The sequence below is a fragment of the Garra rufa genome, chromosome 10 (assembly GCF_049309525.1).
Source record: "Garra rufa chromosome 10, GarRuf1.0, whole genome shotgun sequence".
Lineage (NCBI taxonomy): Eukaryota > Metazoa > Chordata > Actinopteri > Cypriniformes > Cyprinidae > Garra > Garra rufa.
Genome location: NC_133370.1, coordinates 31400876 through 31427705, shown reverse-complemented (window position 1 = coordinate 31427705; position 26830 = coordinate 31400876).

Sequence of the window (26830 nt, the reverse complement as noted above, 5' to 3'; positions counted from 1 at the left end):
TTAGACCAGTTCTCCTCTCATCACACAGCATGCCCTTCAGCAAAGGTTCAGCAGTTTGATTCTTTCTGTTGATGAGAGGTTTGGTCACTGCAGAGTGCACTTTCAGTCGGACTTCTCTTCAGCATTCTAAGAATGATCCTTACCTTGTTCAGCACTGAACTGGCAAGCAAATCCAGCTGCAGTGCATTCCCCAATAAGAGTCTCTGCATTATCCTGTCCTTTCGTGCAATTGCCTTATGTGGACGACCAGCCTTTTTAGGTGACTTGAGTGAATTAGTGGCATTGTAAAGCTGCAATATTTGAGAAATCATCTTACCATGGCTGAAAGGGTAATCCCACCATCTTGCAGTCTCAGTGAAAATTGGAGGAATGTTAATGTAGGGTTTGTCATATAATTAAAGAAATTAGCACTACACTCTTAAAAATAAAGGTGCTTCACGATGCCATAGAAGAACCTTTTTTTGTCTAAATGGTTCCATAAAGAACCTTTAACATCTGAAGAAGGTTCTTTGTGGTGAAAGAAGGTGCTTCAGATTATAAAAAGGTAAGAAAGAGATGGTTCTTTAAAGAACCTTTGACTGAATGGTTCTTTGTGGAACCAAAAATGGTTCTTCTATGGCATTGCTGTGAAGAACCTTTTACAGCACCTTTATTTTTAAGAATGTAGGTGCCAGATTAACACCAATAACTTGGAGCTGTCTGTCAGTGCTCTCTAATTTTGATCAGTTCTTTTTCGAATACCTCATTTAAGTTTTTTATACTGTGCTTTAGAATACAATTAATTTATGTAATGCTTAAAAACTGCCCTTCTACTCCTGTGAGGATAACTTCAAATAGGACTAGTGACCTTGAAATTTAGGAAAATTTTTAAATATTAACTAAAGACTATATATTTTAATTTCAACATTTTTTTTGCAATAATAGTCATTTGTTAAAGTGCAAGGGTGCCAATATTGCTGGCCTCGACTAGTTACTTCTGCTCCAAACCATATTGGAACATTTGCTAATTTAAATTTCTCAATAAAAAATGTGCTCTTTTGAATGTGCTAATTGAACTTAACCATCCTGCTCTAAAGCTCAGGCTTTTTCCTGAAGCTTTGGGATCTTGTTATTGTGTTGCGCATATTCTGGATGTCAAAGCTCCCCTGAGCAATCCAAGCCCACTCTGTTCATTGTGTTGTTGCAAGGCCATCTGTAACTCGCCACGTAGCCTTTAATACTGTTCACGCCTGGAGAAAAGAACTACTGTTTCTGTCTGCTTTGAGAAAAGACTGCCGGAGAACAAGCTGTAGGCCCGATACAGGTCAGTTCAGAGATCAACAAGGCATAAAATCTACTAGCATTGTTTGACTAGACAATTGATATGTTTTCCTTCAACAGCTGATATAATTGTAGAACAATTGCGGACAGTTATAGTAAGACTTCATGCAGAGCTAAATAGGAGTCTTCAGTTGTACTGTGACAGATCGCATTCCCACATGCCCGGTCTGGTTCAGAGCAGTTTCTCAACTGTAAGTACAGAAATAGTGTCATTGTCTTGCCCTTCCTTAGTCTTTGTAGGTCAAAATGATTTCCCAAGGAGAATTAAATATTTAGGAGAGACAAGTATGATCATTCCACTGTCTTTACTTTGGGAAATTGGCATTGGTATTAGAGGTTGCACTGGGTTTGAATTATTAAACAGCTCTCTGATACTCAGCAGATTTAATTAGCATAGCGTAATTATGACCCAAATGTCAACAGACTCCATGGTTCTCCATATATTAAATATATCTCCAGCCGATCTCCATATATTACTCTATTTTTCCTTTAATCACTTCCTGTTATGTGTCTGCTGGACAATTCCACTCTTTCTCCAAGGTTTGTATCTCCTAATGTGAATTGGAAAACAGCATGGGCCATAGTTTAGGATGTAGAATAACCTGGATGAGGAAAACACACTCCTGCTCTCAAAGGAATAGTTCACTCAAAATGGAAAATTCTGTCATGAATCCCTCATGTTCTTCCAAACCTGTTTGGCGTTTTTTCTTCAATGGAACACAACACAGGATTGGGAATGACATCCAACTACCTGGGAACATTCTCAGAACTTTGGCGAGTGTTCTTTCAGCAACGTTATTGTCACGGTTCATGGATCTGCCGTGTTCTCTCGTCTCGTGATTTGTTGGTTTGTCATGTGATTGTGTGTGCTCGCTCAGCTGAGCTGCTAATCAGTCCGGCACAGGTGTTTTCCATTACCTTCAGCCCATATATACTCATCTCTCTCTCTCTCCCTCGTCCGATAGTTCAACTGGATGTCACAGTGTTGGGTTTGTCTTCGTGTGTGCTGGTCGTCTTCGTGGATCTCTGTCTTGCTGGATTTCGTCGTGTCTTCGTTGTTTCACCAGGGATTATCCACCACGGGACTCACGCCACTTCACTGTCTGCCATCTGCCCCTGCCCCACCCAGCCGGGAGGACTACATCACCATCATTGACTGTGTTTCACTTCTGTTTCATTCTAATAAATTCTGTTCACCTGCAATTGCTTCCTCATCTTTTCAGCCTGTCACAGAACTATCGGACCACGATGGAAGCAGCAGGCACATCACAGCCCACTCTGGAGGATTACGTGCAGGATTGTCTCTCTCGGCTGGAGAAACAGGAGAAGAGCACGAGCGATGTTGGTTCCGCTATTCGTGCTCTTGTGGGGCAGGTGTCCGAGCTAACCCAGCGTATGCAACAGCTGCAACTTCCCGCTGCGCCAGTCACGCCACCCACGCCGCCCGCCCCTCTCCGCACTACAACCGCGAACATTTCTTAGTGAGGAAAGCAAGGTGGCATTCGTGCTCACCCTATTGACGGGGAGGGCGGCACTTTGGGGTACGGCGGTGTGGGAAAATCAAGATCCCTGCTGTGCCTCGTTTTCAGCACTCTCCGCCGAGATGAAGAGGGTGTTCGACATTGATGGACCTCCGACAGGGGGAGAGGTCCGTCTCCGACTACTCAATTGAATTTCGCACCCTGGCGGCAGAGTGCCAATGGAACGAGGAGGCGCAGTGGGATAGGTTCCTGCATGGGCTGGCTGATCGCGTCCAAAAGGAGATCTACGCCCTGGACCTACCCGCCAACCTCAACGGACTGATCGATCTTGCTTTGCGGGTAGACTCTCGTCTCTCCCGAGCCGAGCAGCGAGGATTATCCGCTTGGCTTCCCCCTGGGGAGGGAATACCACCTCGAGCCAGCGGCCGCGACGCGGTCAGCCCTTACGACGAACACGAGCCCATGCAGGTGGGTCGAGCTCGGCTTTCTCGGGAGGAGAAGGAGAGGCGGAGGTCCCAAGGTCTCTGCCTTTACTGTGGTGCCGGGGGACATTTCGCTTTCAATTGTCCGGTAAAAGGGCCAGCCCGGCAGTAAATCTGAGGCTACTGTCGGGTGGGATCTCCGCTAAGAAGACCTCATCCACCTCGACCTCCATGCTCCTCCCGGTTAGGTTAAGATGGCAGACTTTTGATCATCACGGCACTGCACTTCTGGACTCCAGGGCTGAAGGTAATTTTATGGACTACAGTTTTGCTCTTGATAATCATGTTCCTCTCTCTCCCCTCACTAACACCATCGCCGTCTCCGCACTCAATGGACAGACTTTACCCAGGATCACTCACTCTATGGAACCCATCACTCTCACTGTGTCTGGAAACCACAGTGAGAGTATTTCATTTTTCATATTGGACTCCCCTCATGCACCTGTCGTTCTGGGCCACCCCTGGCTAGTCAAGCATAACCCCCGGATTGATTGGCAGCTTAAGTCTGTGTCTGAGTGGAGCACTAAATGTCATGAGTCATGTCTTGTGTCCGCCTATCCCTCTGTTTCTACCCCTATGTTGCAGGAGAAGGCGGTGGATCTGTGTAACGTGCCCGTAGAGTATCTCGACCTGAAGGAAGTGTTCAGTAAGTCTCGGGCTGTTTCTCTTCCTCCTCACCGTCCCTATGACTGTGCGATAGAGTTACTGCCAGGTACGTCTCCGCCTAAAGGCAAATTATATTCGCTCTCTATTCCTGAGCGAGAGGCTATGGAGAAATACATTTCTGATTCTCTAGCAGCCGGGTTCATTCGACCCTCCTCTTCTCCCGAGAGTATTTTTCCTGAGACGCTTATCGTCTCAACTCTCACATGGGAGGTCGAAACGAAGGTTAAATCAGCCTTAGAAGGGGTAACGCCTCTGGTCGCTTGCCCACCGAACCGTTTATTTGTGCCAGAGGAATTACGGTCCGAGGTTATTCAGTGGGGACATTGTTCTAATGTGGTTTGTCACCCAGGGGTTAATCGAACCTTACATATGGTCAAGCAACGATTTTGGTGGCCTCTCATGGCTCGTGATGTTCGCAGTTTTGTCTTGGCTTGCTCAGTTTGTGCCATTGGTAAGACTTCTAACAGACCTCCTGATGGGCTCCTTCAACCGCTGCCGGTCCCTTCGAGACCCTGGTCCCATATCGCTCTAGATTTTGTCACCGCCTTCCCGCCCTCCCAGGGCAACACGGTAGTTTTGACCGTGGTGGACCGGTTCTCGAAGGCGGCCCATTTCATTCCCTTGCCCAAATTACCCTCAGCCAAGGAGACAGCGGTGACTGTAGTTGACCACGTCTTTCGGTTACATGGCCTCCCGACGGACGTGGTCTCTGACAGGGGACCCCAATTTGTGTCCAAATTTTGGCAAGAATTCTGTAAATTATTGGGGGCAACTGTTAGTCTCTCTTCAGGATTCCACCCTCAGACCAATGGTCAAACTGAGAGAGCCAACCAAGATTTGGAGAGAATGTTGCGATGTATGGTCACCAGAAATCCTTCCTCCTGGAGCCAACAACTCTCAATGGTGCAGTATGCCCACAATTCTTTACCAGTATCATCCACGGGCCTATCACCATTTGAATGTAGTTTAGGGTACCGGCCACCAATTTTTTCTAGTCTGGAATCCGAAGTCGCGGTCCCCTCTGCCCACGCCTTTGTTCAGAGGTGTCATCGCACTTGGACTAGAGCCCTCGAGACTCTACTCCAGGTGGGAGCGCGCACCAAGGCCAAAGCCGATCGCCACCGGTCGAGGCCTCCCGTATACGTCGTCGGTTCTAAAGTGTGACTTTCTACTAAGAACATTCCACTCCGATCCGTCTCGAATAAACTTGCTCCGAAATTCATTGGCCCATTTCCTGTCACCAAAATCATTAGTCCGGTGGCAGTCCGCCTCAAACTCCCTCCAGTATACAGGAGGATTCATCCCGTCTTTCATGTCTCCAAAATTAAACCCGTGGTTTTTGCACGTATTAATCCGCCTACCCTGGTTCCCCCACCGCCGCGACTCGTAGACGGGGAGACCACCTATTCGGTCAATCGCATTCTGGACTCTAGGCGGAGGGGACGCGGATACCAGTACTTGGTGGACTGGGAAGGTTACGGTCCGGAGGAGAGAAGTTGGGTACCTGCCAGGGACATCCTGGATCACTCCCTTATTGATGATTACAATCAACAGGTAAGGGGTTCTGGGAACGTTGTGGGACGTTCCTAGGGGAGGGGGTACTGTCACGGTTCATGGATCTGCCGTGTTCTCTCGTCTCGTGATTTGTTGGTTTGTCATGTGATTGTGTGTGCTCGCTCAGCTGAGCTGCTAATCAGTCCGGCACAGGTGTTTTCCATTACCTTCAGCCCATATATACTCATCTCTCTCTCTCTCCCTCGTCCGATAGTTCAACTGGATGTCACAGTGTTGGGTTTGTCTTTGTGTGTGCTGGTCGTCTTCGTGGATCTCTGTCTTGCTGGATTTCGTCGTGTCTTCGTTGTTTCACCAGGGATTATCCACCACGGGACTCACGCCACTTCACTGTCTGCCATCTGCCCCTGCCCCACCCAGCCGGGAGGACTACATGACCATCATTGACTGTGTTTCACTTCTGTTTCATTCTAATAAATTCTGTTCACCTGCAATTGCTTCCTCATCTTTTCAGCCCATCACAGTTATTAGAATGTAATAGAAACTTTAGCACAAAAACATTCTTTATACACATTGTTCAAGTTTCTTTTTCCTGAAACATCTTGTCTAACTTTATGTCATTACTTGTTTAAGAACCATTCTTAGAATATATTTTTTGTTAGCTGCAAAATAAAAAAGTACCAAAGAAGTTTTTCACAACACCTCATCAATCGGCCATATTGGCTGCACTGAATGTAAACAATGCCACTGATCCAAGCAAAGATTTTTTTTTATTATTTCTGCTGAAAATTATAAATTTTTTGTCAAGTTTTGGGCTGTACTAATCAGTCAGACCAGGAAAATCATATGGAGTACTATAGACCAAAAAATTATAAATCAAGGAGAAGAGTGCAAAAAACTGAGGAACAAAATGCGTTTGTGGTTGGCCAGACTGAACTAGGATTTCCAGGGCAAGAATCTTGACAACATTCATGTTTGTTCTAATAATTGAGCGGCGCTAAAGTTGAACATGTAAAAATGCGTTTTAGATCTTACTTTTTTTTGCCCTACTCCAGTACTCTGCGTTGTGTGTTTTAATATGCAAAAACATGTTCTGTGTGAATGGCACCCAAGTCATTCACTAAAAATATTCTTCAACAAATCACTTTGTCTGGTTCTAAAAAGTAAGTTTGGGTGATTCAATTATGAATCTGGTGATCCGGTTCTTGATTTTAACTCACTGATTCGGTCGCAGTAGTTAAAAGTCATGGTTGCCAGTCGCTTTTAAAAACCAAGAAGAAGTTGTTAAAGGTTATTTAGGTGACTTAATGGCTACTAGACTGCAAAAGTTATACCAAATGAAGGAGAAGAGTGCAAAAAACATTTGGAACAAAAGACATTTGTGGTTGGCCAAACTGAACCAGGATTTCAGGGCAAGAATCTTTACAACATTCGTGTTTGTTCTTATCATTTCCAGTCAGGTAGGTGGAATATTAGGCTAATATCTTAATTAATACTGCTCGTATGTATCTTTACCACCTAAACTATAAAATAAAATAGTTTACCTTACTTAGATATAGTTAGTTAACTTTACTTAGTTGCTATACTTACTAAGTTTTATTAAGTTACAGCTACTTTCAAGGCAAGTAAAACAATTAACTGTGCTTTACCACGTATTCAGTTTGCCAAAATATTGCGCCCTTCAGTTCTTCTCTATATGATTTAGCAGCTTCCACACGTTTTTTTTTTACAAGTACAAGTACAAACCCTCTATGATAAACTCAAATGCCATATTACAAGTATTCTAAACTCTAGCTTATTGTAAGAAACGGAAAGAACTTAGAATCCCACTATGCTGTTTTTCTATTTTTTTTTTTTTATGTAAACATGCACTAAGACTTCATGTCAGTCAGTCACCTCTACTGCAGTTTCTAATGCAAGATAGCATTCTACAAACAGGGCACTCATGTTGAAGTTGAACGTTTAAAAATGCGTTTTAGACCTTATATTCTTCGACCCACTCCAATACTCTGAGTCTTGTGTTTAAAAACGCGTTCTTTAAGAATGGCACCCAAGTCATTATTCACTAAAATAGAATCGCTAAAATATTCTTCAACGAATCGCTTTGTCTGGTTCAAAAACGTAGTCTGCATGATTCGTTCAAGAATCGGTTCTCGAGTTCAGCTTAATGAGGTGACTTAATAGTTACATTAGCGTGCTTTTTAAAGCTTCTGTCCCAATTTATTGCAGTTCCATGGGAAAAAACCCAACCATTTAAAAATGGAAGAAAGTCAAGGGCATGAAGGTAAGTAAAAGGTGACAGAATTTATTTATTTATTTTTTGGGTGAGCAAACACTTTAGAGCAGCTGCTGTTAGCATGTTGTTGTATACATGCAACAGTGTATCGTTTAGACAGCGAGGCAAACGCTTATGTCCAATTTATCAGCGGTTCATGGCAGCAGCACAGTTTGTTTATAACAGAACAGCTCTGTCAGCGAGGACAGAACATGGTATCACCTACAGGAGATTCACAGCTTTGCATAGGGGCTCAGCAAAAACCTGAACGTCTGTCCTCCAAAATGACATCTTTTTCACCAACGCTGACATAGAGCTGTAAAAATAAGGAGTAGAAAAAAATGTGCACTGGGCGTTTATTCACAGATTAAAGCAGAATCTCCTAAATCACGGAATGAGGTAGTGATTTCCCAAATCAAATGGGCTTTTATCTATATGCAAATGACATGATGGCCTTCTTGCATTTATTTTTAATGACTCAAGAGGATGGCTGTAAGCTGCTGAGCATTCACAGTGGACCAGAGCTCACCACTGTCAGTGTTTCAATTTCACTATTCAGATCACTGAATTATACCGCAGAGATAAAGATAGTGTTGTATGCTTATTGAAAGAGAGACAGATTCGATTGAGCAGTAGCATACCTGCCTTTGTAGGTCACGCTGAACTTTGGATAACTTTAAAACTACTTTAAGAATAGGTTAGTCAGATTTGGTCTGTGAGATATGATAGAAATGATATACTGACATCTCAGCCCACCTACACTGATGCATAGAGAAAAGGAGAAATGCTTTTGTGGACTATTATTCATTCTAAGTGACTTCAGCTAATATTCAAGCGGTGGATTGTTATGCTATGTACGCAGAACAGCAGAGCAGACGTTGTTTATCTTTATTTTTTGTATTTTATCTTTTGTACATGAATTGGTTCTTGTGAAAGTATTGTTATGCTACAGGGAATAACCAAAACATCTGTCATGTCTCACAAAAGTAACAGCTTTAATAACAGTAACTATCATCTTGTTAGCATGTTTAAGGACAAATGGGATTCAATATTTAGAGGTACTTTTGATATCAACCAAAACTAACATAAGCATAAAGCTTAAGGGGATAGTTCACCCCAAAATAAAAGTTCTGCCATTAACGCATTCGAAGACTGACACGGAAGAGAATAAATCGTTGAATGTTTTTTTTTTTTTCTTTGCACACATAAAGTAGCCTATTCTCGTAGCTTTATAACATTATGGTTGAACAAATAGATGTTACATGGACTATTTTATCGATATCCTTACTACTTTTCTGGACCTTGAATATGTCAGGTGCATTGCTGTTTATGCAGAGTCAGAAAGCTCTCAGATTTCATTAAAAAATATCTTAATTAGTGTTCCGAAGATGAACATAGGTCTTACGGGTTTGGAACGACATGAGGGTGAGTAATTAATAACAGAATATTTGTTTTTGGATGAAGTCTGTTTTCTCAAAATTGTTATTTACTCCTCCACTGAGCCAGAAATCTTCACTTCAGAAGCACTTACATAAACTAAACTGAATGTTTGTTTGTTTGTTTATTTATTTGTTTATGGCTGTTTGACACAATGTTCTCTAATGTATTGAGTGAAAAAAATATCCCAAATCCCCTCTGTAGATAAATAAATAAAAATATTGAAATAAATAAAAACTTTGTCTCTATTATGTCAACAAAATGAAACAAGAATTTTGAACCTGGTTTTATCCAGTGTTCAACTTTCTGCTCTGGAAATGTATACAAATGAGTGCGTATTTCTTTAGATAATGCTTCATACCATTTCAGAAAACATGATATACAAAACAGTTTGCAGTTATTAATGTAACCAGTCAACAGAGGTAATATGGTGATATCTATTAGTTAAAAGGGTCATCGTATGCAAACTTCATTTTATATGTTGTTTGAACATAAATGTGTGTGCACACAACCACCCTATAATATAGAAACCCGTTTCCTCCACTGAATAAGAAAATAAAAAAGGTAACTGACTTTCTACCTCACAATTCTGATTTTTTTTCTCTCGCAATTTTAAGTTTACATCTCACAATTATCACTTTTTCTCACAACTGTAAGATATACATGCACAATTGCGAGTTATAAAGTCAGAATTGTGGGATATAAACTCAAAATTGCGAGAAATAAAGTCAGAATTGCGAACTTTTTTGCGACTTTATTTCTCAAATTTTTGAACCTTTGAACCAGAACCTTTTTTTATTTTTTATTAAGTGGCGGAAACGGGCTTCCATCCATACTACAATGCTAAAAAAAAAAAAAAAAAAAAAAAAAAAAAAAAAAATTAAACGTTTTTTTTTTTTTTAAATCCCCAATAACAACAATCACTTAAATCAGGCTGTTCTGTGATTCCTAGCAGAATGACGTAGTTCTGCACAGGCCACTCTCATGATTGTTGATTGACATGACTTACCTTAGACCCGCCCTAAGTGAGCTGTAAACTGTCCGCTATTGTTTGGCCACCAGACCAGGAGTAGACAAGAATTTCTCAGATTGAGCGATTGAGGTATTTTGTTGTTGAATATAATAATGAACATAGCAGTCATCATTTACTCCTTACATCTGAGGCGCTGAAGATGCAGGGATGAGCATTACTTTCGTTTTTGAAGGGAATGCGCCCTCTGATCTGCCTAAATGCGTCTGTTCATGCAAATCATTCGTGATCCAGCTTTACCTACAGACGAAGTGAGTATAGTTTTTTTTTTTAAAGAATCTTAGCAAATCGCCTTTCCTAATAATGTGCTTGTTAGCAAGTTACATTGCTAAAAGCGGCTAAAGTTTACAGTCTCTCAGAGAACAGCTTGTCATCCCACGGAAGAGAGGGGCGGGGTGAGCAGAGCTTATTAGCATTTGAAGGGAAATACACTGAAATTTGTCGCTGTGAACAGAGCTGTTTTTGACAAGGTAAAAAGGTTTGTTGTTTTACACTACCTAGAGCTGTCACTATCGATTATTTTGGTAATCGAGTAATCTGTCAATTATTCTGATGGTTAATCGAGTAATCGGATAATTATAATTATTATTTTTTGTAATAATAAAATAGATCTAAGTTAACAATAGCCTTTGAAATGACTTAAGTACATATATAATAGCAATGAGGCATTAATAATTACTTCAAATAAAGTATCAAAAGCAAGCAGTCATATGGTTTTATTGAACAAAACCGTTCAAATACATAATGTATTATATACAGTAAAGCTAATGTACATTATGCATTATAACAAATGCCTGCAGAGGGCGCCAATGGCCTGACGATTGTTTTTTAAAACTTTAATATTTGTTTAATCCTTGTTTAATATTGACTCAACAAACATTTAATTAAAATGTCCACTTAATCTTTAATATTTGGCCATTTCTTTAAGACAGAAATGCTGCAGACGCTGTAATTTGTTGAATATGTGGACATCAAAACGTGTAAACTCAGGGCGAGGGTTTAAACTTTTATTTTGAAATCGCGATGAACAGTTAGCATATAGAGATGTATTGATGTATTCTCCTTTGTTTACGTAGGAGACGTTATAAATGATACACCGTTCAAATCAGATGAAATAGCACACGTTGGGTTCCCAGATAAATATTATTATAAACCAAAACTCACAATCACATGCAGAGATAGAGTTTAAGACGCTCCACACATGTAAATGATAACAGTTCTTTTTTAGCAACATTTGGAGCCGATCTGAGAGGCTTAGGTAACTTACACATAAATAATTAACGCACATATTTTAAACCTGAATCGCATATATATTTAATTGAATATATTTAATTGAATCGTAGCGGTTGCAAATGTTTAATAGCATTATGCTTTATTATCATTTTAAATGGGTTTAATATGTGGAATGCGCCACTTCCGGTATTTTGCCGATAACTCCATAGATATATATAGACGGTTTCATCGGGCGCACGCGCCTGGACCTAAGTTAACTTCCGGTCTGTGTTTGTTTATCTGTCTGGTTAGTGTAGCGGGCTGAAGTTGGTCTCAGGTTATTGTGCTGTGGTATGTGTTTCCCAAACATTTATTTATTTGTGGCGACCTGCCACGATATAAAAAACGACTGATTTTCCAATTGGAAATAATAGACTAATTAATTAATCTATTAATAGACTTCGTTGAATAAACATAATGCACGTTAAAAATTAAACCGAGGTGTGGGTGTTTTTATATCACTATATTTCTGAAGAAAGACTGTCTTTTGAAAATGTCATTTTCATTTAATCCTGCATAAGGCAGCGTTTTTAAATTAAGAGCTGCTTTGTCTATAGCCATTACCGGGGAAACCTCGTTTCTCGTGCTTAAAGCACCTCCTGCTGGCAAATAATGAGTTTGCATTTTTAATAAATCAGTCTAATTTACGCAGCCAACATATTTCGCTTGTTATTAAAAAAATAATCTACTCTAGAAGGACTTAGATGTTATTAGTGATTCTATTTGGATGTCTACCGGAAGTTAAGTTTGGGCCACAAAAGCGCGCATGCGCAGTAACGTTTGTTTATGTTGTTGCCGTTGAAACCGTCTATACATAGATGCCTCATTAGCGACTGTTTCTATGGGCCATTATACGTAAGCCATCCGCCATTTCACTGCGGTCTACTTGACGTCATTCACCCATAGATCTCATAGTAGTCACTGAAAATTCGAAAAGCCACAGTCCTGCACAGCCGTTGGTCTGCGAACCTACAGTATGGTGAATGACGTCAAGTGGACCGTTCCAATATGGCGGACGCATCTACGTGCTTGGAGCGGTCCAATGCGCTGATAAATAATGATAAATGCTGACCTATAATTAATTATATTTTTTAGTAAAACAAGCATTTTTTTAATCAAGTAATTAATTAATGCATATGTTAATGAAACTTATATTTTATTTACTGATAACAACATGGATATATGAGTAAAATAATAAAGTAACCATGAACATAAATAAAGACACATGGAACAAAGCTTTATTCAGACATATTGGTATTTTAGTCTTTCTCTAGATGCTCTCGCTGGCTCTTTGGTCTCTGAGGATGAAGAGACCACAGCAACATCTGGTCCAGATGAGACCAAGGGCAGGTGGAGTGATGGAGGGTCTCATCCATGGCACTTGACCATTTCCAGGATGCTGCTGTGGATTTCTCTTTTCTCACTGCACTCACCAGTCTGCAGACATTTCAGATCATACAAAGATGCACAAATACAATACAAAAGTTGTCATTTTAACAGCACAATTTTATTAGATCTCTGTATTAGAAGTAACAAAATTACCTAACTTTATATTAAGTTACAGATTTTACTTTTTTCCCCACAAATGCTGCTGTCACCTTTCCTTTCAGGTCCTGCTCCACCGCAAAATATCTGCAACAAAGGCACAGAAATCCAGAATCAGAAAAGTGCTTAAAGTTTTTTTTATTATTAATAAACTGCAACTTAAGGTTTAAATAGATGTCTGTAGTGTACTCACTCAAAGCCTTTGATGGCAGCACTGCTTCATCAATCACTCTTCACCGGACAAGCATACTTGTCTCATCTGTCCCTGTAACATCCACACAAGATTCAGCTTCCTCTGATTCATGTGCTCAATACTACATTTATGAGGTAGCTGTTGTGTTAATTGGCTTTTTATCCAATACAAATGCTCCTGAATTTATCAACAGTACTATTAGACAAATGAAATAGATAACTCATGTTTACTTGTTTACTACCTATATGTTTATTTACATTACATTAATCTAAAGCAGTGTTGACAACAGAGAATTCTACATAAACTCACATAACGTCCATCACTCATTTAGATGTCTGTTTCGTGTTGTGATGTGCTCATTTAATTCTCTCAGAACATGTTCCTGTCAGTTGTTAAACATTTAGTAATCATCTTTAAGATGCTATGGTCGCTATACGTAATAAAACGTGTTTTACAGCGAAATCACAAATATACTTTAACGTTACACGTATTGACACCTTATGCAAATCAGCAGTTTACGATACAGTAGCTCAACAAATACGATTTTAAGACAGGGAACAGTGTTTTGGTTTGTAATACTCACATTTGTAAACACTCTCGTTGCGGTTCCCAATCACGTTCGATGATGACGTTTTGGCCTCCTGGGATTGAAAAGTGTGCATCAGATGAACACTTCAGAATCTGGGTTGAAGCAGTAGGACATCCGGGGATTTCTCGCCTACTCTTTTATGAATACTGAGGTTTCGAACGTACTTCTTTCTTCACGTACTCTTTTTTCCTACTACATAGTAGGTAAGTAGGCATATTCGAACGCACTTTAAGTATACGTTCGTCCGAATCTCGCGAGAAATAGTGCACTCGCCTACTGATTCTCGCCTACTCTTTTATGAATACTGAGCATTCAAACTTAGGCTGTATCCGAAATCACCCCCTATACCCTATTCACTATTCCCTACATTAGTCCACTCGTACAGTTCACTTGAAAGAGTGAATGAAAACGAGTGAGTGAATTCGGACACTAAGTGCACCGGAAGGACTGCCGCTTTTACATAGTATTGCTTACTGTTTAACAATCATTTAAAACGGACAGTTCGAGTAGTAAGATTAAAGGATTTATCTTGAACTATGTCAAGGAGTTTATGTATAAACCTTGGTTAAACAATTTAATAATCAATTTACAACAAATTTGTACCTGTGTTGTACGCTGCATTACGCAGTGGAGGAGCGCGTTGTAAAATGAACAGATGGATGAATCAGCTGCGGGCGCCATCGTCTGGAGAGACGCGGGAATTCAGTCAGCGTGCGACTCTCGCAGTGCATTATGGGTTATCTCTAGCTGTTGAGCTTACATCGGTTGTACACTCGTTTTTGCGGTGCATTGTGGGATTGAATGAGTGCACTCGAGAACGTCCACTATGGTTTCGAACACCACTTAAAATGGCTGTCCCCTCAAATAGTGCACTATTTGAGGGTATAGGGGGCGATTTCGGATACAGCCATACTTTTTTGCTCGCCTACTGCTTTTTGCCTACTAAATAGGCTTTATGCCGAACGTCACATGACCAACCCCGGAAAACAGGTCTCATTGCTTCCGCTTGTCGGAGAACGTGTTAATAGCCGTAATAAATAATGGCGATATCGACGGACTTTTAAGGTAATCAGTTAAACAAGCCAGCTGTTTATTGTGGATGTTTCATTCGATATTTATATATAAATGTTAGTGAAAAGAATAAAAATTTAAAACTTTTATATATCAATCCACATATGTGATGGACATTGGTTATGATCATTTTTAGTGTCTACTTTGAATGAATCTTGAGTAAATCATGTTCATATTTAAAGAGGGATATGCAAAACGCGTGAACCGGAAGCAACGAGACCTGTTTAGCAGAAAACGGAAGCCTGTTGGGCATGAAGCCTATAGTATGGAAGTATGCGGTTTCGAACGCAGCCTAGGATTTTTGAAAATTGAATACTCGAATAGAATCGAGAAATCGTTACAGCCCTAACACTACGTACCCTTGAGAAATTTTAACCATAGTATATATACACTTTTCATTAAGACCCTAAAGAATCATATCAGCTTGGAGAAAATGGACATTTGATGACATCTTTAAGCAGCACTACTGTTATAAACATCGATATTAGTTAGAAATGCTTCGTGAGCAATAAATCAGCATAAAAGAATAACTTCAGCCATGGAATAAATTACATTTTAAAATCTGTTCAAATGGAAAATTATTTTAACTTCACAATATTACTGTTTTTAATGTATTTTTGATTAGCCATACTTAATTGTTATTTTGTAAACGTTCTACAACAATGAATGAATAAAACATAAATGATCATAAAATGATATACTACATAGCACAGATGAAATTTTCATCTATTTTGACCTGTAATTGGAGCATTAGCCCACCACATTTGTACAACAGTGCAACCATAAGTCTGAACATATAATTTTATTGAAGTCATTTAAGGCTCATAACCCATAACAATTTACATAGATTTGATGGTTAATTAATATATCAGAGTATGTGCTCTTGCCAATTAAGTATTGAAAAAAACAGAGGTCATGTCCCTCATCAGTTTGTCTGCCACTTATGGTAATGAAATATTGTGATCTAGTTCACATGGTTGTGGGAGTGCTGGAGTCTTTCCATGGAAACCACCCTGCATAGGTGGCTAGTCCAGTCCAGAAAGTATTTGTGTGATATAGGGCTGTCACAATTCCTAGATTCAATTAGAGTACTCGATTTAAAAAATCTTTGACAGCAATTTGCCTGTGTCAAGTAACCAGAAAAATACCGTAAGTGGCACATTCCACGGACAAGAATCCGTTAAAACACATTATTAGACTGTTTTCTAAGGCTGCATGATAAATAAAACTCATTTAAAAATCATAATACATAACACTATTGTTAATTCACAAATGCTTAGATTCAATTAAATAAATATATGCACTTTAATTATTTACATGCAAGTCAGTTATGTTTGTGTCAGAGTAGCTCCATTTACAGTAAATGCTGCTCCACACAAACTGTTATTAAAACCTTATGATTACTGTCACACCCCCAGACTTCCATGTTGGTTTCACCCATCTATCCCTCTGTGCGGTGGGTTCGACGCGGGTCTGCCAGTCTCCATCGGTGTCATGGCTGGAGGATCTCTCACCATCGCCTCCAGCCCTCCGACCCTGCGGCTCCACCCCGGCTCTCTGCTCCCTCGTCTCCACCGTCGCCCGTCGGTCCACCAGCTCCACCGGGCTCCATCGTCCCTCTGGCTCCGCCCTGGTCAGTCGTCGCCCCACCTTCGCCTCTGGACTCTACTCCTCCGGCTGTGCCTCGTCGCTCCGTCCCACCGGCTCTGTAGACCTCCTCCCTCCCGCGGGCACAGCCTCGGCCCTCTGTAGCTCCGGCTCCGCCGCGGACCTCCGGATCTCCATCTCCGCCTTGGTCGCCAGAGCCTTGGGTTCCACCTTGGCCCTCCGGATCCGCGGTGTCGCCCAAGATCATCGGCTTTCCGTCTCCGCCTCGGGCTCTCCCACCACCTTCTCCGCCTCCGTCGGTCGGCCCCATGGAGTCGTCAGCCCTTCCTCCACCATGGCTCCTCCCTCCATCGGCTCCACCGTGGGATTCCATCATGGCTGAGTTCTGGGTCCCACCTGGCTCCTCCTGCTCCAGCCCCCTCCTGTCACTTCCTTGGCTCCTCCCTCCGTCAGCACCCTGGACTACATCTTGTGCTCTCCTCCCGGGTTTTCCTTCTGTTTGTCGGCACGAGGACGTGCCTTCCGGGAGGGGGAGGTAATGTCACACCACCCATCTATTCCCCCCGCAGTTCTGTGTATTTTGGTTCATCCCTCATTGTCTGCACCTGTGTTTGTAATCAGTCTGTGTATTTAAGGTGTGTGTTTCTCCTCATTCTCTGTCGGTCTTTATTGTTACCTCCTTGTGTTCCTGTGTCTGCCTGTTTCCCATTGGATTTATTAAATACTCTTACTTTTTATTACGTCGTTGTTTGTGTGTTCCTGCCTGAAACCTGACAATTACTTGCGTTTGATACTTTATTTGAATTAATTATTATTGCCTCATTGCTATTATATGTGTATTTTAAGTAATTTTAAAGGTTATTGTTAGCTTAGGTCTATTTTTATTGCCACAAAAAAATTGGTAACACTTTCTACGAGGCCCCTATTAATAATACAGGGTATTTCTAAGGCATTATAATGAATGCATAATGCATTATAAAAACCTTATATATTATATCATCTCATGAATAATCATAACAACAAGTATAATACATTATAGTACTTGAGTATTTGAGGTTATAACTTTGAAGATGAGATTTATAACACACAATGGACATCATATTAAATCTACTTAATTTATAATGGACTATATCATATTACATTTATTTTTTACATTATATTACATTTATTTTGATGGTCCCCTTAGTCTATTGACTATAAGCAACTTTGCAACTATGTCAACTAACACTCCTTAGAGTATTAGTAGACTTAGGTTAAGGTTAGGCTAGGTAGAAGGTTCACATACTTGCAAAGTTACTTAAAATCAGTTTGTCTTTTGGGGAACCGTCAAAATACAGTGTTAGCATACATTTAGCATACTACTAAAAAAATTACTGCTAGCTGACTTGCAGTTACAGAGTTACTTATCAAAAGATGTCTAAAGGGTTCCATCAAAATAATCAAACTGAAAATACAAATGTGTCATATTACACATTCATCTGATCTGATACCTGACCTTATGGCTCTTTGAGAAATATTATTGTTATTACTTATAAGTAGTCTTTGTATGCTTTAAGTAAAGTGACATGAGTAACATGGCAAGATATGAGACTTATAATACGTTATAACTATGAGAAGTTAATATAATCTTAAAAGCTATAATCACAAATAAGTAAAAATTATAATACATTAAAACTGTTCTTATGAATACTCATGAGATATATATTATAAAGTTTTTATAAGAATACCCTTATAATGTATTTTTAAATACGGGCTTCATAGAAAGTGTTATTAAAAATTCATTACAATTATCCGATTTCTCGATTAATTGTCAGAATAATCGATTGAATACTCGATTATCAAAAATAATTGTTAGTGACAGCCCTAGTTCAGTTCAGAATCTCCTCTGAATGAATGAATCAGTCAGTGGACAATAACTACAAATCACCACTATATGAACACAAAAAGAATTATATGCCCAGTCTTCAACGTCTTACAAGATTTAAATTGTTCAAGTGGCTTCAAAATCCGATTGGCAAAAAGAAAAAAAAAAGAGGAAAAAGTAAAAACTGCTTCAAAAGTGTGGAGGAAAGGACAGGAAGGGGGTTATTGGCCTGAATGCTAGAAAATTGAACAGGGATTGTTTGCACCTCAATAATGCTCGAGATGGAAAATTGAACATAATTTCGACTCACTGATTCTCAAGAAGGGGCAAGAGTTAAACTAACTGCAAGTCGTGCGCTAGACTGGGCTTTTGTGTATCACGCAAACCTCCTTCTCCTCCTCTGTGTAGGCTTCATTTACGTCTGATGATAAAAATAATAAGGAGAGAACTCCACGACTCGATGCAGATTCGATTAAAGACCTACTTATTTTCGACAATAAACTTTTAGCGCTATAGCTCACCGGCGACGCCGACTGCGAAAGAAAATCAAGTTTAACCTGATCAACAGATGATTCTCCCTATCCCTCATTTCGGGGCTCATTTTGACAATACTGTAAAAGCTATTTCATAGCCATTGTAAAAGTAGAGATCGATGGTGAGGGAGGATTGCCATCGGATCGTATCTCCTTTGGCCAACTCCAAAATCCAATTGATCTGCTGAAATCCGGGCTCAAAGAGAAGCACGAAAGCCTGCTTGCTCGCTTGCCTTCTTTCCTCCGGCCGCCACTGCTGATAGGCTGTAGCTTAGAGACCATTTTATCCCCTTTTAAAGTAATCACCCCCCCATTACCATCTATCATTGCATTTGTCAGGGGAGCATCATTTAACATCTGCTTTCATTCATGCTCTGTGCAGGGAGACGGTTTTCCTGTGGAGAAGTCTTGTACGGCTTGGTCGGTCGGTCAGTCGGCCGGCTGCTCAGGACAGGAGGGAGAGAGATAGTTTCGCTGGCAGCTTGCAGCTTTCACGTGTCTTCATCGGAAAGGTTAACTGATGGGACGACCTGCGGCGCAGCTCTTACCACCAGGGAAGGAAAATGAGAGGTCTGAAGGTATGGAGCCAGGCTCGCGGTGGCTTTTCCGGAGGCTGTGAAGCTGTAAGGATGTGCCAAGGCTTGGCAGGAAGGTGCATTCGTGGGGAAAGCAGGCCAGGGCCTAGCTCTGGCGTAATGGCTGACGAAATGAGATTAGCATTGGCCAGTGTTCCACAGACATCCTACCTCCACCAGTCTAATTGAATTAAAGCAGCAAACAAGAGTTTATATCTTTATGACTGGGAGGGAGCCACAGTATTGAAAACACTGACAAGGGCCATTGTTGCACCCTGAATAGGATTGTTTGTGCTCGTGCAGCTGTGTGCGTGTCGTGTACCATCCTGCCATGCACGGTTTTCTCTTTTTTCTTTTTTTTTTTTTTCAAATACACCTTCCCCACTGTGAGAATTGATAGGAATTTAAATCTACACCAACAATTAGAAATTTACATTCTCAAACTGTTTTGAAAAAACTTTTTTTTATTAAGTTACATATTGCAGTTGTACGAATAAACAACTGCTTATTAAAACAAGACAGTACAAACAATAATTAAATGAAAAAGCAATGTAAATACCCAAAGATGGCTTTTGTTTTCTGTCTTTTTTTCCCCTAGTATGCACATCCTGGGCTTGCAGAGAAACATTATTGGTGCCAAACAAAATCATAAAACCTGAATAAAATAAAAAATAACCTTTTTAAAGATTCCTTTGTGGGATAGTTCACCCAGAAATTTTAATTCTACTATCACTTACAAGTGTTGTTGTTGGATCAAACTAAATAAAGCTAAAAATAAAATAAATTATAAATATTAGATGAAAAACTTAATGAAAATTACAAAGCAATTAACTGAAATGTTGAAATACTGAAAGTACACTAAAATCTATAAACAAATATTCTAAATGAAAAATATTAATCTAAAAGAAATGTATTTTTAAATGTATATTTTTAAACTTCAAAATATAAAAATAAAAGATAATTTAAAATATTAATAAATATATAATTTAACAATAACATTTAATTATAAATAAATACATATATAATATTATATTAATTATAGAAATAATTAGAGATGCACAATATTAGATTTTGGCCAATATCTGATAGCAGATGCCGAAACAACACCAAGTCTCTCCTGTGCAGAAATATATATATATATATATATATATATTAGTGGTGGGCCGCTGGGTCTAAACTACGCAAGCTATGATGACTTTCACCTTGATAGTTTAACGCGGATGTATACCAAAGACTGTAGAATATGGTAGCGCGTTTACGTCTCCTCCGCCAAAACACAGACGGGATCGCGTCGTCCTCCATTCATAAAAACCGAATCTACTATAGCGAAATGCCACGTAAATTCGTCGTTTTTTGGATTCATAAATCAAATGTTGGTCAGTCACTTAATTCAAATCGCGATATGGACTAGTGTATGTGAAAACTGAAATGCAAAAAGACCGTTTTAATATGAATCCGATATGTTCCGTTTGCCTAGCTGTATGCATTGCGGAGACGAGCTTTTACTACACGCATACTGAAACACACGTGACGCTCCCGGTAATTTTTGGCATTTTCATCTCACATGAACAGATAAACTCAATCTCCCAAACTGCTGTGAGTGTCACTTTTACCGTTTCATTTGAGAAAACTAGCATCATATCATACTGTATGACACAGAAACTTCACGGCAACCTGTCAAAATAAAAGTACGGTGTAACATGTAATGGGCTGGGTAGGTGTTGACGTTAAAAAAAACACAATCTAATAGGGAGAAAAAATAATTTCAGTGTTAGTTAGTTAGTAAACACAAGTACATCTAATTGAACATAATTTATTTTCATCAACAAATTATCATAGAACAGCTTTATGAGCTTTATGATCCATTCTCAAAGACTTTAAGTCATTATTTGGGTAGCACACATATTCTGAATGCCTTCAGCAGAATTCAAATTAGCCATTTTAATCTAGATTAATCTAGATTAATTCCAAGATTTAATCTAGATTAATCTAGATTAAAAAAATTAATCTATGCCCACCCCTAATATATATATATATATAATTTTTTTTTTTTTTTTTTTTTAGTTTTGAGCAAAAACATATGTGTTAAATCAATTAACATTATTAAAGCTCTCTTTTTTTAAATCGAGAGTATATTAAAAGCCTTGAAAATAACTATAATAAAATCAATCTCTAGTGTTTTATTTATTTTTGGTTATTTGCCAGACAAATGCAGTTGGAACCCTACATATTTGTTAGATGGTCTGAAACAAAAGTGCTGTGTATATATTCAATTATTTAATTTACGAGTGTCATGTTTATTTATGTATTTTTAATTTATTTTTTATTCATGCTGTAGCTTCTGACCTTTAAATCAAAATAGACTCATGCTTTTGTGACATCAATTACTGCTTTATTTATTCAGAAATTTAAACATCTTAATGATATTTGTGTATTTTATTACAAGTAGGCCTTCAGAACCCCCTAAATAAATGAAACGGTCGATGTTTACATTTTAAAGGAAACCCTGGGTATAAAGACTTGTGTGGCTTGATGTAACATAAATTATGACTCTTAATGAAATGTGTAGTTGAAACCCTATGAAATACATAAAAATCAACATTGTTATATAAATATTTTGGACTATGGGGGGCACCATTATTTTGATTACGTACAACGGTTGCACTTGGTGAGCTACTACACTATCTGTTGCTATTTTTACCGCAACACAACTCGGAAAATAAAATGCTGATACAATGACTACAGCTACTGAAAGAGCTTATAGGTGGCAATGGATATAAGCATAGGCTTAAACCAAATGCTGTACCATTGATTTTCCCTACAACGTGTCTAAAAGCCCCTGGATATCGCATGAAATCCACACTAAAAAACTCCTTTAGTTGCTGTGGCGTCATGACAAGCATCGGCATGGTTGCATTATTTGTAAGCTCTTTCAGTAGCTGTGGTCTACTAATAGCCTCAAAGGCATCAGGGCTAAAGTGGAGAGAACAAAGACACAGGTCTTTAGGAAGTTTTATTCGTCCACAGGCATCTTTCCATTCTTTTCTCATCTTCTTAACGCTAAGAAAAGCACTGAAGACTCACAGCGCTTCTTGTTGCCCTTTAAAAGCTGCACAATGTGGCATTGTATCAGTATTTTATTTTCCAAGTTGCTTATTCCGAGTTGTGTTGCAGTAAAAATAGCGACAGATAGTGCCAGTAGCTCACCAAGTGTTAAATAATGGCACCCTCTGTAGAAGTGCAATCTGTAGAATATGATGTTTAAAGCAATTTTTAAAATAACGCAAATCTTTCATAGGTCTTCTATTACATATTTTAGTAAGAAACATTTTTTTATGTTATATTAAGCCATGCAAGTCTTAATACCCAGGGTTTCCTTTAAGCCTCTATCTGCCAATTCTGATAATATCCTTCATTCATATAAATCATACTAAAAAAACACTGTGATGTACTCACCCTGATGTAATTATAAAACCCATTTTTCAATACTGTTATCTGTGAAATGATGGGTATTTAAATCAACACGAACTATTCAAATTTGACATGTGATAAACATTTAAAATCAACTTTTATATGTTACATATTGCAGTTGTACGATAAACAACAGTCTATGAAAAAAACAAGACAATACAGACAATAATTAAATGGAAAAAGCAAAGTAAATACCCATTGATGGCTTTTGTTTCCTAATTTTTTTTCTACTAAACGCATCCAGGCCCAGCAGTGAAGCACCTAATCATTGGTGGCTGTGGCTCGGTGCTGTTGTCTCTCTCACCTCTTCAGTCTTTCATAATGGAGAGGAATGAAAGGCTTTCTGCCAGCCTTCTGCCGATGCCAATTAGCCCAGGTCAGAGGTCATGAGTCTATACAGCACTCACCAGTGGCTGCCATTCGCTCCATGCTAATAGCTTTAATGATTATTGTCACATTCACGCTTACAACTTTGCAGGTAACAGTGGTTGAGGATGGTCAAATTAGATTTGTCAAGGGACAGGTCAAACCCTTAGACAATAGGACCGTTATGGGAATGAGAGGAAAACATGTTCAATCCACAGTAGTCACAACTAGTGAAAAGTTAGATGCATTTGTATATTGGAGCAGTTCTGGAAGAATTAATGTAAATCCACTTTAGGTAGATGATCTGGTGAACTAAGTCCATTGGGTTTAATAATAAGATGTTCTGGGGTTACTAAGTCGAACCCAGTGCAGTCTTTTTAGAGCAGTATTAGATTTCTAATGTAACGTTCATAGCATGGTACCCTCTACTGGTTAGCTCTGGAAGTTTCTACTTGAATTGCTAGGCCTAGTACTGGAATGTTAATGTGTTTATATGGATAAATCAGATTGTGAGGAATGTTAAAATGTTTTATGTAAAATATATATTAAAAAGGAGATCTGAAAGGACATTTATTGTTGATACCACAGAAAGAACAAAGGATTATTTGAGCAGGGGAAAAAAAAGGTGTTTTTCTGCTAGTTTTTGGTGATTGAAATAAAGCTGAAATAAGATAAACTATAAATATTAGCTGGGAACTTGAAGCAAAAATTAGAAATGTTTCCTTGGCAACTAACTTTACTTGAGACGTAATGTTCAAGTACTAAAAAAGCTATCACCAGTCAAAAGTTTTTGAACAGTAAGATTTTTAATGTCTTTTAAAGAAGTCTCTTTTGCTCACCAAGCCTGCAATTATTTGATCCGAAGTACAGCAAAAACAGTACTTCCTGTGATTTCAAAGCTGAATTTTTTGCATCATTACTCCAGTCACATGAATCTATATCTATCTATCTATCTATCTATCTATCTATCTATCTATATATATATATATATATATATATATATATATATATATATATATATATATATATATATATATATATATATATATATATATAGACTCCAAGATTTAAATGCTGGTCTTTGGATTGTTCTATTCATCAAAGAATAATGAAAAAAATGTACTCAACTGTTTTAAATATTAATAATAAGTATAATAATAAAAAATGTTTCTTGAACAGTAAATCAGCATGTTAGAATGATTTGTGAAGGATCATGTGACACTAAAGATTGGAGTAATTGTAACTGGAGAAAATGTAGCTTTGTTCGCGGGCATAAATTACATTTTAAATATATATTCAAATAGAAAACAGTTGTTTTAAATGGTAAAAATATTTCAAAATTTTTACACTAAATCTAATAAAAAATAACAAAATCACATCAAATACTAAAACCAAAACAAAAGTTAAAACAAAAAAAGCTGAAAACATAAAAATAATAGCTAATATAAATTCAATATTAGTAAAAATTATGGTAGTGTATATAAATACTGAAATCAAATCATTTACGCACACACACACTTTTAAACCTGTATGATTGTCTATATTCTGTGGAACAAAGGAAGATATTTTGGGAAATGTCTCATTTATTTATATATAAAAAATCATACAGGTTTGGAATGACATGAAGGTAAGTAAATTATCTCTTTGTTCATATGTGCTATTAGAAAACCCTGTGAATATTTGTCAAAGTATGACATTATAATCATGTCATTGCTTTTTAATGGAAATTTATTGGTTGCAGACTTTTTTCTTTACTTGTTATCAACTTAAATGAGCTTTGAGTACATCACATTAATGCAGATCTATATTTGTCAGAGAGGTAGAGCCTGTCTCTGTGTGCTTTTCGAAAAGACATGGACATTATGATAGAGCGGCAGCTTCCCGATGTCACATGTGGGCGTTACGACGGAAAGGTCAATATTATTTTTCTAATATGGCACTTAGAAGGGGGAGCAGGAGGAGGAAAAAGAGGGAGTGCTCTCGCTTGTCTTATTAACATTTATGAATAATTTAACCTGGCATGCCTGGCCAGGGTCCAGACACATCATTTCTTAATTGCAATCAGAGGGAGGAAGTAGGTTGATGCACAGTGATGTATGAATGACAGGCGGGGGAAGAGATGCTGCAAGGGAGGATTCAGCTTTAGTGCACGACTTTAATAACTGTAATCACACTTATATGGGCCATTCTACACAATTGGTGCAAACTGTTGTCCCACAACCAAAAAACACATTTAAAAAGCATTTAAGATAAAAATGTTTACCAAGATCATTTTATTATCTATTGAAATCCACAATAATATTTTAAATACCAGTAAGCTTAATATATATAAAATCATCATTTAGTGGGTACTTGCAATTGGGAGGTGGCTATCCCAAACCCTAACCCCTTAATTTTTGCATTTTATTCCATTGTTGTTTTTAAAAAATATGAAATATGTGTGTAACTTTAAAGAATGTCACTACCAAACACCATTTTTCTATAATTAAATATACTTTTTGAGAGTTTTTCCATAACATTTAGTTTTTCTATGTGTACAATTGTTCAGAACTGTGCTAGCTAGGTTCAAAAGTATCTAAAATTGCCACTACCGCAACAGCCACAAAACATTTGGTGACGTTTCGGTAGTAACATCTTTGTTTTTTTGGGGTTTATTCCCTAAAATTGTCACTACAGAAGCAGTCACGACCAAACATGTCATCATTGTTTCAGTAGTGACAAAAGGGAACACATAATCCTTTATTTGCGGGAAATAAACACAATTTTAGTACAGTTTTAGTAGTGTTTTAGTATGTGGGTTAAAAATCTATAATGTGATATGGGCTCTACCGAGAATGTGCTGTCACGACCGAAAAAGTTTAAATCCCTTTCAGAATCTGCAAAGTGTTCATTATTTTACCAAAATAAGAAGAATCATACAAAATACATGTTCGTTTATTTAGCACTGATCTGAATAGGATATTTCACATAAAAGATGTTTACATATAGTCCACAAGAGAATATAATAAATGAATTTATAAAAATGACCCTGTTCAAAAGTTTACATCCTCTTGATTCCTAATATTGTGTTGTAACTTCAATGATCCACAGCTTTGTTTTTTTTTGTTTTGTTTGTTTTTTTAGTGATAGTTGTTCATGAGTTCCTTGTTTGTCTAGAACAGTTAAACTGCCCACTGTTCTTCAGAAAAATTCTTACAGGTCCCAGAAATTCTTTGTTTTTCCAGCAATTTTGTGTATTTGATCCCTTTCCAACAATGACTGTATGACTTTGAGAGCCATCTTTTCACACTGAGGACACCTGAGGGACTCATGCAACTATTACAGAAGGTTCAAACGCTCACTGATGCTTCAGAAGGAAACACAATGAATTAAAGGATTAGTTCACTTTCATAACAACAATGCACAGATAATGTACTCACCCCCTTGTCATCCAAGATGTTCATGTCTTTCTTTCCTCAGTTGTAAAGAAATTATGTTTTTTTTTTGAGGAAATAAACTTTTTAAAATACTTTTTAACCTCAAATGCTCGTCTTGTCTCAT